Genomic DNA, 17,733 nt, shown 5'->3' with positions numbered 1-17,733 from the left:
AGTAGCATCAAACATATACATTAGTTAGCATTAAAATTTTTTTAAACCTCCAAAGAAAATTATAAGCTGGACTGTGCTACATGGGGGGGGGGGGGAAGTCTTGAATGAATAGAAATACATACCACTTTCCTAAATGAAAAGACTGTTTTAATCCAATCAAATGTCTTCAGGGTTTTCGGTTTTTGTATATGTTTTTGCACCTTGCTGTTTCATTTTATTTTGTAAAAATGTTTTTAAATATAATTTATTCCATGGTAAATTTATATCATTAACATTTTTAGTATATTTTTTATTTATTTTTAAAAGATACATAGATCACACAAAATGTTACCTTGAAAAAATAGAGGAGATTCCCATATGCCCTCATTAACATTTTAATAATGGCTGGTTAGCAACCAACAAAATTCCTGAAATTAATTACAGGAATCAATACAAGCCTGTCAGGACAAGCTAGCTCTAGCAAACACTGTATATGCTCCTCTTTTCCAAATAGTCTAAATGATAGATTTAACTTATTTTTGAAATAATTATAGATTCACAGGGAATTACAGAGATTGTAACCAGAGCTCCCTCATACCCTTACCCAGTTGTGTCCTTCACCTCCCTTCACTCTTTAGGTGAGGTATGGCTTCCTGCCTCAGGTTATAGGGAAGGCAGAATACACGACACCTCCCACTGGACAGACGCCATCAGTGGCAGCTTATTGGGCCATATATACACAGACTGGGCAAGAGAATATCAGGTTCTACACAGGGCTACCTGGGGGATGCACTAGGGAGCAAAGTGAGCAAGGAGGGGCTGTGGGGGGCAGGCTCTGTTTGGTTCCTGCTGGATGTGTAATTGTTTTGTTGGGAAAATTCCCTGGACTGGCAGGGGACTGGAGCCCATTACTGGGGGATAAGCAGATGCCGTGACTGGTCTCGTGATAAGGAGAGTTGCTTGGCTAGGATCTTATCCACAGGAACAGAGTTAGGTTAGGTCTTTCCAGGCCCTCCTGGTTTTACCAGATGTGAAGGCAGCACTTAATATTGACTTTTAGATGAACTGGAACAAATTATAAGGTGTTAATATAGGGTGGTATACGGAAAAAGATACACCTAATGCAAACTATGGTCTAGAGTTAACAGTGATTTTTAATATTCCTCCATCAATTGTAACAAAGGTACCACACCAGTGCTAAGTGTCAATAACAGGAGAGAATCAGGGGTGAGAATTTCTTCTTTTTGGAGCTATGACAGTGTTCTAAAATTGATTGTGGTGATGAAAGCACACTGTGATTATACTGAAAGCCATTGATTGTACATTTTGGGTGGATTGTATGGTGTGTGAATAAAACTACTTTTAAAAATATATACTGAGGGGGAGTAGATGTGACTCAAGCAGTTGAGCACCCATCTCCCACATGGGACGTCCCAGGTTTGGTTCCCAGTGCCTCCTAAGGAAGACAAACAGTGAGCAGACAAGCAGACATTGAGCAAAAACAAGTGGACAATGAGAACAGACAAGGAGAAAAAAAGGACAAAAACAACAAGCAAGACAATGAGCAAAAACAAACGAGCAGGAGGCAGATGTTCTCAAGCAGTTGTGTACCCACCTCCCAATTGGAGGTCCCAGGTTCAGTTCCCAGTGCCTCCTAAAGGGGAAAACAAAAAAACAAAAACAGACAACAAGCAAACAGGCAAGGGAGCCATCTCTGGGAGGGATATTGAGTCTCAGTTATTGGTCTTTCAGGACCCACTTCCCCATAGTTTACAATTTTCCTAACTGGAGTACATTATTGAAACCAGGAAACTGACACTGGTATAAAGTATGAGTGTAGTTCTGTGTCATTTTACCGCATGTATAGATTTCTGTTAACACTACAATCCAGATCCAGAACTCTTCCATCACCACAAAGATCTCCCTTGGGTCCCCTTTTTGGTCACACCCACCCTCCACCCTCCCTAATCCCTGGCATACACTCTTCTGTTCTCCAGCTCTAATTTTGTCATTTTGAGAATGTTATACAAATGGACTCACACATTATGTGACTGCTTGAAATTGGCTGTTTTTCACTCAGCATAATGCCCTTGAAATCCTTCCAATTTGTTGCATGTATCAATAGTTCATTTCTTTTTATTGCTGGGTAGGATTCCATGGTATGGATATACCAGTTTGTTTAACCTTTCACCTCTTGAATGGATTTTGGTTGTTTCCAGTTTTTAGGTATTACAGTCAAAGCTGCCAGGAACAATCAAATACAGGTTTTGGGGAGGACTTGAGTTTTCATTTCTCTGGGGTAAATGCATAGAAGAGCAGTTGTTTGGTCACATGGTAATTTCATGTTTTGTTGTTTAAGAAACACCAATTTTCCAAAGTGGTTGTACTATTTTACATTCTTACCAGCAACATATGAAATCCAGTTTCTTCACATCCTTCCCAGCATTTCATGTTGTCACTGTTGTTTTTTTAGCTATGCTAATAGGTATGTAATGATAACTCCTGTGGTCTTATTTGCATTTCTCTAATGGCTAATGATGTTGAACATCTATTTACATGCTTATTTGACATCTTTATATCCTCTTTGGTGAAATGTCTCTTTGTGTCTTTTGCACATTTTCTAATTGGATTTTTACTGTTAAGTTTTAAGAATGATTAATATATTCTAGATATGAGTCTATTGTCAGATATTTGACATACAACTGTTTTTCCCCATCAGTAGCTTCTCTATTCATCTTCTTAATAGGGTCCTTCACAGAGCAAAAGTATTTTATTTTGACAAAGTCAAACTTATTTAGTTTTTCTTTTATGAGTTAAGCTTTTGGTGTCATTTCTACAAACTACTCACCAAGTTCTAGGTTCCAAAGATTTTCTCCTAGATTTTTTCCAAACTTTTCAGTTTTACAGTTTACATTTAAGTCTTTGATCCATTTTGTTATTTCTTGAATAAGGTATAATAAGGTTTAAGTTGACACTTTGGGGTTGCTGTTCTCGTTTGTTTTGCCTCTGGATAACCAATTGCTTCAGCACCATGATAAAATCCTATCCTTCCATGCGTTTGCACTTTTTTTATGGGGCTTCTTTCTGGGTTCTCTATTCTGTCCATTGATCAATATATCTCTCCCTTTGCCAAAATCACAGTTTTTATTATTATACTTATGTAATAAGTCTTGAAATTGAGTAAAGTGATTCCTCCTACTTTATTCTTCTTTTTTCAAAATTATTTTAGCTATTCTAATTTCTTTGTGTTTCATATAAACTTCAGAATAATCTTGTTGATGGCTACAAAATCTCTTGCCAGACTTATGAGAACAGTATTAAACTGTATATCAGTTTGAGGAAAATTGACATCTTTACTGTGTTGAGTATTCCAAACCACAAACACAGTATTTAGATCCATTTCTGTAGAATTTCTTTGATATCTTTCAATCACTGTTTTGTAGTTTTCAGCATAAAAGTCCTGGGGTATGTTTGTTTTGTTTACACCTAAGGTTTGTTTTGTTTACACCTTAGGTTTATACCTAAGTAGTTCATCTTATTTGAGTGATTATCAATGTCACTGTATTTTAAATTTCAGTTTCCAAATATAATGGCAAAATTTTTAAAAGCAACTTTAGTGAAATTATTAAATAGAACAATTATAATCTTCATCAGAAGAAAAAAATATAAAATAATGGTGAGATATGAATGATGTATACAATGATATGTAGGTATGTAAATATACTACTGTAAGATTCCAACCTGTTTGGTAGTGCTTCCATAGAAGAAAAGTACCAGAATGAAGAACACTGGAATTTCTTACTTGATAAAAGTATTTCAAAGCTATGGGGAAAGAATTCAATTAATCTTGTTAGGACAACAAACCATCTGGAATAAGATTGTACCTGTACCTCATCCATAATAAAAAAGAATTTTATATCAGTTCAGTTTTTGAAGTTTTTAAGTAAATTATTGTTCTTAAAGTGAATAATGTAAAATATTAGTATTTAGGTGGAATGTGCCTAATATTCAAGGCAGAAACAATAAAGTTAATGACTGATAAATTTCATTATTGAAAACTAAATGCAAATGTAAAAAAGCCACAAAAATACCATTTTGACTTATTAGAAAAGTTTAAAAAGAATAATCATTATCTATGGTTGGTATAGGTTTGGGCAACTATTCCTGGCCATAACCATCTCCAACTTTGGGAGGCTACTGGGTATCAAAATATAAATGGACTTTTAACCTGCCAAGTCTATTTCTAAGATTATATACAAACATAATTGTCCAAAGATCTATAAACATTGTTTCAGTTTATGATTCAGAAAAAAATTTTTAATTAATTTTTAAAAGAGACAGTTTCACTGGATCATGTAGAATATTACACATGAATAATTAAGGCATGCTCCCATTCTTGTGAAAATTACATGCATATTCTAAAGTCTAAAACCAAAATGAAAAAAACAACAACAAAACCCATGTTACAATACACAGCAGCAAAGTACAGAATGTGTAACTGAAGACATGGCAAGAGTCACTCCCTATGTACTTATTAATTTTCCTATTGGGAATAATGTAGAGAGGCTGCACCCTCAAAGAACATAAATCTACAAATGTTGTAAAGAAATTTTGTTTTAATCTGCTTTTTATTTCCCCAGGATTTCCCAGTTGACTATCATTTTAACAGCACCATACACAAAATCAAATTTTATTAAAAATCAAAATCTATTCCAGAGTTATCAATTTTCACATTTTACAAAATCATCATTAACATCACTACTAAATGAATACTTGGGTGAGCTCGGTTTTCAAAAAAAGATTCTGAATTATTTTTTAGTTTTCATAATAAATAAGAATTTTATTAAAGAGAAATATTTTCTTCCAACAAATCATAATAATGGATACCTTTAAAAGATTCTGAATTATAACAACACTGAGTAGTAAAATAGCAACACAAGTCACCAGATCAGTCACAGAATTGTCAAAGCCATACAAAACATTTACAGGATACAGGCAAGCAATGAACTGAAGTTTTGAGTGCTAGTTAAAGGGACCAAATATAGTAACAACATAGCCCCCATTTTACTATTCAAGAGTGTTTTGAAATTCTGATTCCTGACAATTTTTAAAAGATTAAGAGAACTACCTACAACTTTCAAACATTTATTCTTATTATTTTAAATTTGAGTGAATCCTGATTTAAATTCCATAAAATGTGACAGCACTATATTACAGAGGTAATCCTTGCTTTCTCAGGATTTTGGGTTTTTTTTTCAATATTAGGAGAAGTTTATTGAATAAAAACTTGCTTTCTTTATACAAAAAAATACACAGTCTCAAAGCGCTAAGAAATGTAAATATCCAAGTTATAGCTAACAGGTGGCAAGTCAACATCCAGGGTTGACAGAATGCTTGAAGGGGCCTGCTAGAGTGGACTCCCACATCAGAGAAGGCATCAATTAAATATCAGTCTCCCAACAACACAACTGAAATTTCAGTTATGATAGCATAGTAACTGTGAGTAACTGCATAAAGTACAGACTTCTGTAAAAAATAATATTTTGTGTACTCTATGTATCTTTAAAAATACACAAATATTTTTTTAAAAAAATAAAAAATAACCACTTACTGTTCCTTGCATAGACAAAAGAAGGGTTTTCCTAGAAAATAAGCTGTATTAACTTGAACTGTCTTAACTAGTACTAAATGCAGCACTGTACTTCAGCACCCATTTTGGTTCTGTTTAAGACTTGAATATGTCAGTACATCTGTGTCCTCTGGTTTCTCTGTCCTTTTTTCAAGGCCACTTGGTATAATCTTCTGATGTGAGTTCAACAAAAGCCTCACCACTCCATCTGCCTTCCCTGGTGCAGATGAAATGAAAGCCTGACGCTCCATCTTGAATTTAGCAGTTGGAGAGGAAATTCTGCACATCCTCAATAGAGCAAGGCCAGGGCAAGCCACGGAGCTTGACCACGAATCCTTCGCCTCCCTCGGGACCCAGCATCATGGAGACTTGACAGGGCAGGTGTCAACCAGCTCAGTGTGCAGGTTCCTGTGGCTGAAAAGAAAGAGAAAACTACCTTACAAACTTTTCCATTTAATAATGGAAATTTAATAAGAAGAAATAATAAACACTATTTTCCTCATTTACAGGTGGGGAAGGTAAGTTTGAGTGATATTAAACAAAGGCCTTAAAGAAGACATTTTAGGGAAGCAGATGTGGCTCAAGAAGTTGGGCGACCACCAAACACACCAGAGGTCCCGGGTTCTGTTCCCCATACCTCCTAAGAAGACAAGTACACAGTGAATAGACACAGAGAGCAGACAGCGAGCGCAAACAATGCAATGGAGAGAGAAATAAATAAATGAAAATAAATCTTTAAGAAAAAAAAAAGACATTTTAGAGCTGAGATTTAATTCCAGGTCTCCCTGATTCCAAAACTTGTACAACCATTCTTACCCCACCCCCAAGAACTACCTAACACTTCTCATAGATGTGCACAATTAAACAGAATCAAAGTGACTTTCAGAGCACATACTGCAGTCCCCTCTCTGACAAAAATTCATAGAAATGACAAAAGATATTTTAAAAATATAAATGGGTATCATAGCTGGAAAATGAGAAAGGTCACCCTCAATGTACATAAAATTTTGAAGAATTCAGATAGGATGACCATAGGGTTAGACCCATCACCCAGAACGCTGTAGGAGATGACAGTTGAAAAGCTGCGAGAAGCTCCATGGGCGGTCCGAGCCCTGAGGCTCCCTCCTCCCTGAGCCTGGAGAGGCAGCTGTCTGCTCACTCGCAGGCTGAGGGTGGCCAATGAGGCAGCAGCAGTGGCCCCCTCTCCCCCAGCAGCCAGGCACCTTGGGAGTCCCATGCCATTACACTGCCCCCTGGCACCCCACACCCCACTGAATGTCCCATCCTGCTATTCAACAACCCAGGTAATGACTGCAAACTCATGGAGTTAATAATTAGAATATAGGTCACCAGAAAAGAGAATGAGGTTAGAGAATGAAAGTTGAGGTTTAATCTGCACAGAATTGCTAAAAAGTTTTTGTAAATCTTTGGAAATGTGCAGAAATGGTGAAAGCACATCATAGCATTTGTGTAACTAGCGGTGTTAATATGGGTATGATAGTGGTTGAAAGAGAAAGTCTAAGGTCATATACATTACTAGAAAGAAAGCTAAAAAAAGTAACACAGGACTGTGTTGCGTAGCAAAACCTCATGTGAAATAGGAGTATGGGTTAACATTGCGTATATATCACTATTTTTCTTTGAAACAGAACAAATATATATTAATATTACAAGATGTTAATAGAGGCGGTGGACTTGGCCCAGTGGGTAGGGCATCCATCTACCACATGGGAGGTCCTCGGTTCAAACCCCGGGCCTCCTTGACCCATGTGGAGCTGGCCCACATGCAGTGCTGATGTGCACAAAGAGTGCCCTGCCACGCAGGGGTGTCCCCCATGTAGGGGAGCCCCATGCGCAAGGAGTGCGCCCCAAAGGAGAGCCGCCCAGCATGAAAGAAAGTACAGCCTGCCCAAGAATGGTGCCGCACACACAGAGAGCTGACACAACAGGATGATGCAACAACAAGAAACACAGATTCTCATGCCGCTGACAACAGAAGCAGACAAAGAAGACGACACAGCAAAATAGACACAGAGAACAGACAACCAGGGTGGGGAGGGGGAGGGGAGAGAAATAAATAAAAAAAAATAAATCTTAAAAAAAAAAAAGATGTTACTAGACAAAAATACAACCAATGCCAACTATGGGCAATAGTGTATACTAATATACTTAAAATTTTCCATTAAGGGTAAAAAAGAAAAAAAAAAAGGATGCAAAATGTTAATAGGGGAAGTGGATGTGGCTCAAGTGATTGGGCTCTCACCTACCACATGGGAAGTCCCAGGTTTGGTTTGCGGTGCCTCCTGAAAAAGGCGAGCTAGTGTGATGGGCAGGCACAGTGAGCTGATGCAACAAGATGATTCAACAATGAGACACAAAGAGGAAAGACAATGAGAGACACCACAAACCAGGGAAGTGAGATGGCTCCAACAACTGAGTGCCTCTGTCCCACGTGGGAGATGCCAAGTTCGGTTCTGGTGCCTCCTAAAGAGAAGAGGAGGAGACAAAGAGCACACAGCAAAGAGACACAGAAGCAGACAGCGAGCGTAAACAATGAGGGGGAATAAAGAAATAAAATAGTGTGTAGTAATCTATTAACAATCTTCTATTAAGGGTAAAAAGAAAAAAAGGTACTACAAATTGTTTGACTCCATCTATACAAAATATAAATACAAATAAATTAGAGAGATGGAAACAGAATAGCAGCTATGTACGGCAGGGGATGGAAAGAGAGATTAAGGGGTAGAGTTTTTGGTTTGTCTGTTTTTTATTATTATTATTGGAATAATGAAAACACTCTAATATTGATTGAAGTGATGAATGCACAACTCTGTGATCACAAGAAATACCACTGACTATACATTTTGGATGGATTGTATGCTTTATGAATATGTATCAGTAAAATTGATTAAAAATAATTCGGGGAGCCAACGTGGCTCAGTGGTTGAGTGCTGGCTTCCTACAAATGAGGTCCCAGGTTTAAACCCCAGCCCCAGTACCTCAAAAGTAAATTTGAAAATTAAAAATAAAAATAATTTAGTAGATGAAGGCCATCAGTGCACCAATTTTCTTTCTTTTTTTCTTTTGAGGTAGCAGGGATTGAACCTGAGACTTCATATGTGGGAAGTGGATGCTCAACCACTTGAGCCACATCTGCTCCCCTGGACATGGCCTCTTCTTCCTATTCTATTTTCTTGGTTGTTTTTAACCCCTTGAAAGTAAATTTTTAAATATATTAAAGTAATGAATTAATTCCATAGAAAGATAAAAAAAGAAGAAGAAAACAGGTAAATAGAGGACTTGGAGTCAGTGGCAGGACTTTCCAGTCAAGAAATGCAAGCACAACATCCGAGGAAAACCAGCACCCCAAAGGGCGGCTGCCAATCAGAAGGACAAGAGCTAACACCGAAAACACGTAGCCAGTACAGAAAAATGGGGATTTTGAAAGATGTTTACCTGACATAGCCAAAGAAATGAGAGACAAGACATCTATAAAAGGAGAAATGCCTATTATGAAAAAGAACGAATTAGGGGGAGCGGATGTGGCTCAAGTGCTTGAGCGCCTGCCCAGGTTGGATCCCCAGTACCTCCTAAAACAATAACAAAAAGCAAACAAATGGAGGAGGGAAAAAAAACCTCTGGGGAGCTGGTATAGATTAGTGGTTGAGCACTGGCTTCCCACATATGAGGTTATCAATCCCCAGCCCGGTTAACTCAAAAAAATAAAAAAAAAAAATAGGAGTCTGAGATGTTAAAAAGGTCAAAATACAAAAAAAAAAATTTAGATAATATTAACGAAATAGCAAAGAAGAAGAAAATTTGAAGCATAAGACAGTGAGCTGGAAGATCTGGTCAATGTTCCAGAATGCAGTGCCAAAGAAGAGTAAGCATGAGTTATAGTTTTAAGGGACTGAGCTAGGTTTCTAGTGGCCAACTACTAAATGTTTTAGAAGCAGAGAGAAGAGAATGCACTGGGGCAGTACTTTAATAGTAAGATAATTTCTCCAAACTGGAGAAAAAATATGATCCCCTGGATTATATGTACTATTATATTAAAACAGGAGACTATTGAACATAGTAGGAATATACAAGTCAGGTTAAGACAAGGGTGCTTTCTTGTTAGGTTTATATTCATTCCATATATTATCATCAAAAAATTTTTTGATAATTTTATTCTTCTGTGATAGTCTTAATTATAATTGTTAAGTATAATAAAACTTGCAGTTAATAATACTTGCTTCCATATTTTATGTTAGGAGGAATATTTTCACAGAATATAATTGGTGATGGAAGTTGAATTTCACCTTGATCAAACCTTTTCAATTTTTACCTACGGTCTAGGACTTTTTATCATGTCATAATTAACAGAACCAATAAAATAATGTGCCTTGTGGACAGGAGCAACCACCTGCTTTACCCTTTTAAGAAATTTTGGTTAAGGTGAAAATGAATGACGACTACAACAGGACTTTTGGGCAGCTCTAGAAAGGAACCACGATTTCAACCTATTCTCAACTGTAAATGGATATAACTTTCTGATAAAAACATAACAATAAAATAGAAAGGAACCAAAATAAGGCAGCAACAATTTTTCCGGGAATCCAAGAGAGCAATGGCTTCCATCTGCTAAGGGAATGTAATTTGGATCCTAAAATTCTCAATTAGAAAAAAAAAAAATTAAGTATAAGGCCTATAAACGCAGATTTATTTCAACCCATGAGCACTACTTGAAAGAATCATTAGATGATGTAAAGTACCAAAACTGAAAACTGATTCTAAGGGCGCTCAAGGCTGGGGGCGGCGCGGGCTGAGTGGGCGTTGCCAGGCTCCCTGCCGCCCCCGTCAGCCCCGCGCCCCCGCTGCCCCTGCGCCCCCGCCGCCCCGCGCCCCCGCCGCCCCGTGCCCCGCCAGCCCCCGCGCCCCCGCCGCCCCGCCGCCCCGCGCCCCGCCAGCCCACGCGCCCCGCGGCCCCGCGCCCCGCCAGCCCACGCGCCCCGCGGCCCCGCGCGCCCCGCCAGCCCCGCGGGAGGCCCGGAGCGTGCGCGGCGGCGGGGCTTCCCGGCGGTGCCGGCCTCGTGGCGCCGCCCGCCCTGCCGCCGCGGTGCTGCGGCCCTAAGATTTACCGAGCCCTGCTCCTAACACTCCCTGTGGAACTGAAAGCCTCCCTGGCCGCGGGGCGGGGGCTGGCCTGAGCACTGAGCCTTCGCCGGAGCCGGGTTGGTGCGGCAGCTGGCTCCCTCCCCGGCCGGCCCGGGGCACACTGGCCAGCGCCCGGGGGCGTTCGTGCCCGCGGAGGCCTGGACACTCCCGAGCCTGGACACTCCGGCTGGCGCCCCGCGTGGGCGTTCCGTCTGGAGCACGGCTGGTGGAAGGCCCCTCCGGCCGCGCTGTTAAAGTACGATTCCTTTGGTGATTTTGTTCAGGTGTCGGGCACGCCGGGCAAAAGGGCCCTGGGGGGAGGAGGTGGCGCAAAGGGTGGCGCGCCTGCTTCCCACCTGGAAGGTGCGATTCAGGCCCCGGTGCCTCCAAGAACAAAAGGAGCAAAGCAATGAGGGAAACAACTCAGAAGAGCCCCTGTGGCTGGGGGGTGGGGGGGGTGGGGTGGTTGTTCGAGGTCCGAGGCTCAATCCCCAGCTCCGGGGTCTCAAAAAAGAAAGGGGTGGGGGCACTGGTTTGAGTTTGAATCCCCTGCTACTTGACAACCCTGCAGAATTATATGTGGAGGGCACAGGAGATCTTTACAAATGACCTAGGAAATAAAGAACCCAAGTGTTTGATAGAGACACTGCGGAATGGTTAGGAGCCTGGGCTGTTTCACAGGAAAGGGACCTTCTTGGGTCCCATTCACCGGATGGGAAGTACTGGGTGATGGCACAGCTGGATCTTACTCGTGGCCGTGCCCCAGTGGGACGCACTGGCGTCTGTTCTGTGCGCACCAGCCAGCTTGCGGCTCAAGTTTCACCTCATCTCTTCTTTTTTCCTAGGAGGTCACGCTCAGCACCGAGCTGCACCCTGTCCACTCATCTCATTTCTTAGATGTGGGTAGCAAGACTCGAGCAATCTGCATGGCAGAAACGGAGGCAAAACAAGCACAAAAGGACGTTCCTTTGAGTAGCTATTTTCCTTCATTTGATTCATGAGTTTTTTCTTGGAGGTCTTTCAAGTGGAAGTTTAGTCTCAAATTCATGGTCAGGTTCTTAAAAATGAAATTCAGCTACAAGAATGTTTATTTTTACCTAATCTAATATCATAAAGATTTGTTTTTGTATTATTAAGAAGCACGTTTTGTTGCCTTCGGGGGACTGTTACTTGTAAATACGTGAGGATATTCCACGTCCCTGTCCCCCGTGGCCTCTCATCCGTCTGCTCACTGTTCACGGTAGTTGTCTGCTCCCTTTCTCTCCTTTAGGAGGCACCCGCGGGAAGGCATGTGGGAGCCAGACACGCAACTGCTTCAGCCACATCTGCACCCCAAGGATATTTTAATGAAATAAATGTAATTCTGGAAAAATGAGGTTAGAAAGAGGGACTCACCTAGATAACTGCTAATTCTTCCTGGTCGACTAATTCTTCCTGGGGGAAAATGGGAACAAAAATAGGTTGAGAGGATATTTGATTGGAAGAACTGCAAACTTACTGATGTGGAGAAAGTGGCCACAGTAGTTGCTGAGGGCAGGGAGATGAAAGAAGAGATGTGATGTGGGGGCATTTTCAGGACTTGGAGTTGTCCTGAATGATATGGCAGGGTCAGATGCTAGATTTTATATCCTGCCATAACCCACTGGATGGACTGGGAGAGAGGGTGAACTACAGGGTAAACTATTATCTATGTGGCGCAGCAGTGCCCCAAAATGTGTTGGCGGTGTGCGATGAGTGTGCCACAATGATGAGGGAGGTTGTTGGTGCGGGAGGAGTGGGGTGTGGGGGATACAGAACATTTTTTTCATTCCCCCACCCCCAGCCCGGGAAGCCCGGTGCGCGAAGAACAAGCCCGCAGGGCCCGCGCCCTCCCCGCCCCCCTGCCGCCCACCCCCCCAGGGCCCGCGCCCTCCCTGCCCCTCTGCTGCCCACCCTCCAGGACCCGGGCTCCCTTCCCGCCTCCCCACGCACCTCCCACTTCGCGCCTGCCTGTTCCCACTGCCGGACCCCTTCCCCGCGGTCCCGCTGAAAGGCCGCCTCCGCGAACCCGGACCTCCCCCAACCTCGGCCCTCCCCCAACCTCGGTCCTCCCCCAGCCTCGGCCCTCTCCAGCCTGGCTGGGGCGGCCACGCGGCCCGGCGCGCACGCGCACATGGGAGGGCGGGGCCGCGCGCTCGGCGCGCGCCCGCACTAGCCCGCGTGCGCGGGCCCGTGGGCTGGTCCCGCGACGCCACCGTGCCGCCGCGGCCAGCCCCAGGCAGCGCCGCGTGGGCGGCCCCTCCAGGGGGCAAAGCAAGTTTAGCGCCCGGCGCGGTTAGCCACGAACGATCTTGGCCCTTTAACACGCTCCTCGCTCTTATATTTCTCAATGTAACATTTTTTTGTGATGTGTGTATCTTTAAAAAAATACAATTTACAGAAATGATGGGGTGGGGGTGGGGAGTGGGGTATATGGGAACCTCATGGTTTTTGTATGTTTTTTAATGTAACGTTCTTTGTGCTCTATTAACTTTCATTTTAAAAGTGTGAAAGAAAAACTGGAAACGTTTTTTCACCTTAGGTAAAATGAACTGCTGGAGACGAGTCAGACGTGCTGTGTAACTTGCGTTCCCTCTGAGCGCTAGGTCCTTTAGAGGTAAAGAGGAAAGGCAGGCCACCTCGGCCCTGAGTGGCTGTCAGCCACGGGGAGGCCAGCTGCGATCGCGGCCCGAGGGCGCCGGCCGGCCCTGGGCAGGAGGAGCGCTGCCCCGAGCCAGGCGGGAGGCGGGAACCCCAGCAGGAGCCTGCTAGGCCCTGAGGAGGGAAGCAGGGTCCTTAGGCACCGTGTGTCACAGACCTGCTGAGAACTTCGGTGGGTTTTTGTTTTTTGTTTTTAAATCCAACTTGGCTTTGTTCCTTCGGTTATAAGATACTACTTAATATCAAAACCTGTAAATGTAGGAATAAAATGGCATCTAATTACTTTCCTGAAAGGGATTCCTCCAGATAATGTGAATGTTACGGATAGCATTAAAAATAGGGCTTGTTGTTTCTTTTTTTTTTTTTTTTAACATAAACTCAGTTCACTTCCAATATTTTTCTACCTCAATAGGAGGATTATTCATATGGAGATGTGTGCCAAACACTTGGGAGATACTGAGATAAATAAGTTCCTATCCTATTTTAACACCTTTCTCTCCCCCTTTGTCTGAATATTGGCTTTCCAGCGTAGGCCACCTTTCTTTCTCCTAGTTTAGGTTATGTTTGGCAGAACTTTGCCATATTATGATCTTTCAAATCATTTTTCCCCTTTCCTAGTGTAGCAGTTTGATATAGTTAAGAATTCCAAAAATAGGTATTGGATTATGTTTGCATTCTGATCTGTACCTGTGCAAAACTGAGTTATGATTAGGGAGTTGAGATAAAAAGCATGGCAAAGAACAGAGTTGGGGGTTTCTTAATGTTGGGATTTTGATGTTGGAGTTTGATGCTGAAGTCTAGTGTAAGAGCCCCATGGAAAGAGACAGAGCCGTTTGCCTGATAGTCCACAGCTGTCCTTGTGGAGGGACGCAAAGCCTAGAGAGCCTTATAATCTACAGCTGTCCTTGTGGAGCAAACAGGAGCTGAGCCAGAGGAACCCAGGAAGCCTGGACCCTTGCAGACGTGGCAGCCATCTTGCTCCAACACGTGACAGTAGACTTTGGTGAGGGAAGTAACTTATGCTTTATGGCCTGGTATCTGTAAGCTCCTACCCCAGATAAATACTTTATAAAACCAATTTCTGGTATTTTGCATCAGCACCCCTTTGGCTGACTAATACACCTAGCATCGACCCCCTCTCCATTCCAGGTTACACTGTGAATTTTCCTCATCATTCTTATAGTTGGGAGTCTGTTTTCCAGACTTCAAGAATTCACATTTGTTTTTTAATGCTTGGATCATATATAAATGCAGTTAAGAAAGTAAATCTGCCAACAGGAATTCCTGTCCTGTATACGAAGAGTGTTTATAAATGTAGTTGTGCCACTGATCAAGTGCTATGATCTTGAGTCTCGTCTGTGCCTTAATTTTCTTTTCAGTAAATGGGAATCTGTCTTTCCACCTTCATAGCATTTGCACACTTTAAACATTATTGGATTTTAAGGCTGGATAGATTGGGTAGCCAACATGAAAACTGTTAACTCTCAGGTTTTTGCACTTAGGATCACCAAAATAAATCATTTAGAATCATTAAAATGTGCTGTAAATTTATAATGACTTTAAATTGTTTTATTCTCTACTATACATTTTTAAACCAATGAAATTTTTTAAAAACCTGATTCTAAAAGGAAGACATGGCATTAAACAACAGTGATGCCATAAATGTAAAAAAAAAGATATTGACAAGTCTAAAATATAGATTTTTAAAAATAAAATTCCAAAACTAAGATTGCAAATAATTTCCACATGGAAGCTATCAAATAGAATGTAGAGCAGGCATGTGTGTAATATGAGACCTAGTAATCCTGCTGCTGTGAATGTGCCCAAGAGGAATTCTCACAAGTGAAAGGCAGGAGGCAGATAAAAGAGCATCAATTAAAAGTGGTAGACAGAGAAAGAATCAATTAGAAGCAGTCTGAATGGAATGAATACACATAGAGCAACATAAGTGACAAAAGAACAAAAAACCACCAGTAGAATCTTGGTTATGTTCATTACAAATAAGTGGTCATAAAAAATTATAACTAGATGGGAAGCAGTTGTGGCTCAACTGATAGAGCATCTGCCTACCATATAGAGGGTCCAGGGTTCGATACCCAGGGCCTCCTGACTCATGTGGTGAGCTGGCCCATGTGCAGTGCTGTCACATGCAAGGAGTGCCATGCCAAGCAGGGGTGTCCGCCACGTAGGGGTGCCCCATGCGCAAGGACTGCATCCCTCCAGGAGAGCCACTCCACGTAAAAAAAGCATAGCCCACTCAGGAGTGGCACCACACACACGGAGAATTGACGCAGCAAGATGATACAACAAAAAAAGTGACAGTTTCCCAGTGCCACATGACAAGATGCAAGTGGACACAGAAGAACACACAGCAAATGGACACAGAGAGCAGACAACGGAGGGGAAGGGGAGAGAAATAAAATAAATCTTAAAAAAAAATTATAACTAGAGATCAAGCTTACAATGTAGTTTGTAGAACCGATGGGCTTATTACTAAGTAGCATAGCCAGTATTCACAGCTCACGAATAACCTAACATGGCTGAAGTAAAACTAAAAGTATGTTTTAAAAAAATTATACATTTTACAAGTTCACATATAAATAAAAGGATATCCACAATACACATTAGAATTGCTGCCTATATGAGTTCAGGGAATGGAAGTAAGATACGGGAATTAATGGAACTAAGAACATAAATACAACAAAATGACCATAAGTATTTTTAAATTAAGGAAAAAAATTTCCTCACTGTCTATACAACTGAGGCTCAAATAAAAAAAAATACATGTAATAGCTAAATAAAGAACGTATTTATTTATATTAAAACAAATATGGAAGTCTTCCACTTCTGGGCAAGATGGAGTTTCAGGGCCCAGGTTAACCTACCCACCTGAAATAGTCGCAAAATTGACAAAACACGAAACAACAGTTTTCAGGCAATGAAGGATAGTAATATCACTGATAAATGGGAAACAAATAAGATGAGCCCTACAACTGGCCCAGCATACTTCCTGGAGAGAGATTTTAGCCTGTGGTACCAGGGTAGACAGTTAAGATGGAGCCTGGAGGACTCCCTGGGTTAAGGAGATGGAATTGAGAGTGTGGGGAGATCAATACAGCTACCCAGTGTTCATAGGATAAAGTATCAAAGGGGAGAGTGTTGCACAGAGAGGAGCCCCCAGAGATCTGCAGAGGGTCCCCTTGAATATTCATTTAGCACGGTACTGATCAGGAAATTACTCAGGCTCAGGCAAAGACCCATCCAAAAGGATTGGAGGAAACAATACCCAGGACTCTTGGAGGACCTGGAACAGTGCCTGCAGTGGGAGAACTTCATAATTCATAGGCCACTGGGTAGAGTTTGCAGGAAGAGCTTGCCTCAGAGGTGGGGGAAAATAACTTTCACCTGAGCAATGCACTGGACTTCCCTAAGAAATCATACAAAGACTAGGAAGACCGAAGAGGACAAAACCGTTTTTAGGTAACTTAACTATGTCCCAAAATAAAGCTCAAGAAGATTTTTTGTAATACAAAAATATCCAGCATCTAACAAAGTAAAATTCACAATGTCTAGCATCCAACAAAGGATTATGAAGCATGCAAACTGACAAGAAAACATAACCTTTAGTGAGGGGAATAATGAATGAATCAAAACAGATCCAGACAGATGCAGGTGCTAGAATTAGCAGAAAAAGACTTATAAAGACAGTTATTACAACTATATTCTATATACTCAAAAAGTTAAGTACAGGCTTGGAAAATACAAAAAGACCCAAGTCAAATGTTTAGAAAAGAAAACTAGAAAGTTGAGATGAAAATCACTCATCATACCAAGAAGAAGGAAAACTTAAATGAGAAAAGAAAATCAACAGTCATCAACACCAAGATATTAGAATACCTGAGGATTCTAAAAGCAGCCATAATAAAAATGCTTTAATGAGCAATGCAATTATAAACATGCTTGAAACAAATGAAAAAAAATTGATCACCGCAGCAAAGATACAAGATTTTAGGAAGCATTGAACAGAAATTCTAGGACTGAAAATTTTCCTGAAATAAAAAAAGTCTCTGGATGAGCTTAAAAACAGGATGGAGGCTGGAGGAAAAAAAAAAAATCAGTGAAAAATAGAAAAATAAAATTACCCAATCTGAACAGCAAAAATAGAAAGGAAAAATGAACAGAGCCTTAAAGAATTGTATGACTACAACAAAACATCTAACATTCATGTCATCAGAGTCCCAGAAGGGAAGGAGGAAGAACATGGGGCTAGAAAATTATTCAAAGAAATAATAGCAGAAAATTTTCCA

The 17,733-nt window shown here is 41.3% G+C and overlaps 1 long non-coding RNA gene and 1 pseudogene across 2 annotated transcripts in view; one reads left to right on the top strand and one right to left on the bottom strand.

Moving 5' to 3' along the window:
* Window positions 1-4,653: 4,653 nt before the first annotated feature.
* Window positions 4,654-17,733, bottom strand: part of LOC131277610 (uncharacterized) — a 35,042-nt gene continuing 21,962 nt past the window's right edge. Inside the window, exons 1-3 of one of the 2 annotated variants that reach the window (XR_011648203.1) lie at window positions 12,719-12,850; window positions 12,143-12,181; window positions 4,654-6,022 (exon numbers count right to left, since the gene is read on the bottom strand). This is a non-coding gene — a long non-coding RNA (uncharacterized lncRNA). Of the gene's footprint in view, window positions 6,023-12,142; window positions 12,182-12,718; window positions 12,851-17,733 lie in introns of those variants that run through there. The other variant, XR_011648204.1, reaches the window with a different exon arrangement.
* LOC131277606 (NHL repeat-containing protein 3 pseudogene) lies at window positions 9,464-11,886 on the top strand (annotated as a pseudogene).

This window comes from Dasypus novemcinctus, unplaced genomic scaffold, assembly GCF_030445035.2.
Source record: "Dasypus novemcinctus isolate mDasNov1 unplaced genomic scaffold, mDasNov1.1.hap2 scaffold_183, whole genome shotgun sequence".
Lineage (NCBI taxonomy): Eukaryota > Metazoa > Chordata > Mammalia > Cingulata > Dasypodidae > Dasypus > Dasypus novemcinctus.
Note: the sequence above shows the minus strand (reverse complement) of the source record. Positions and strands in the feature narration are given on the sequence as shown.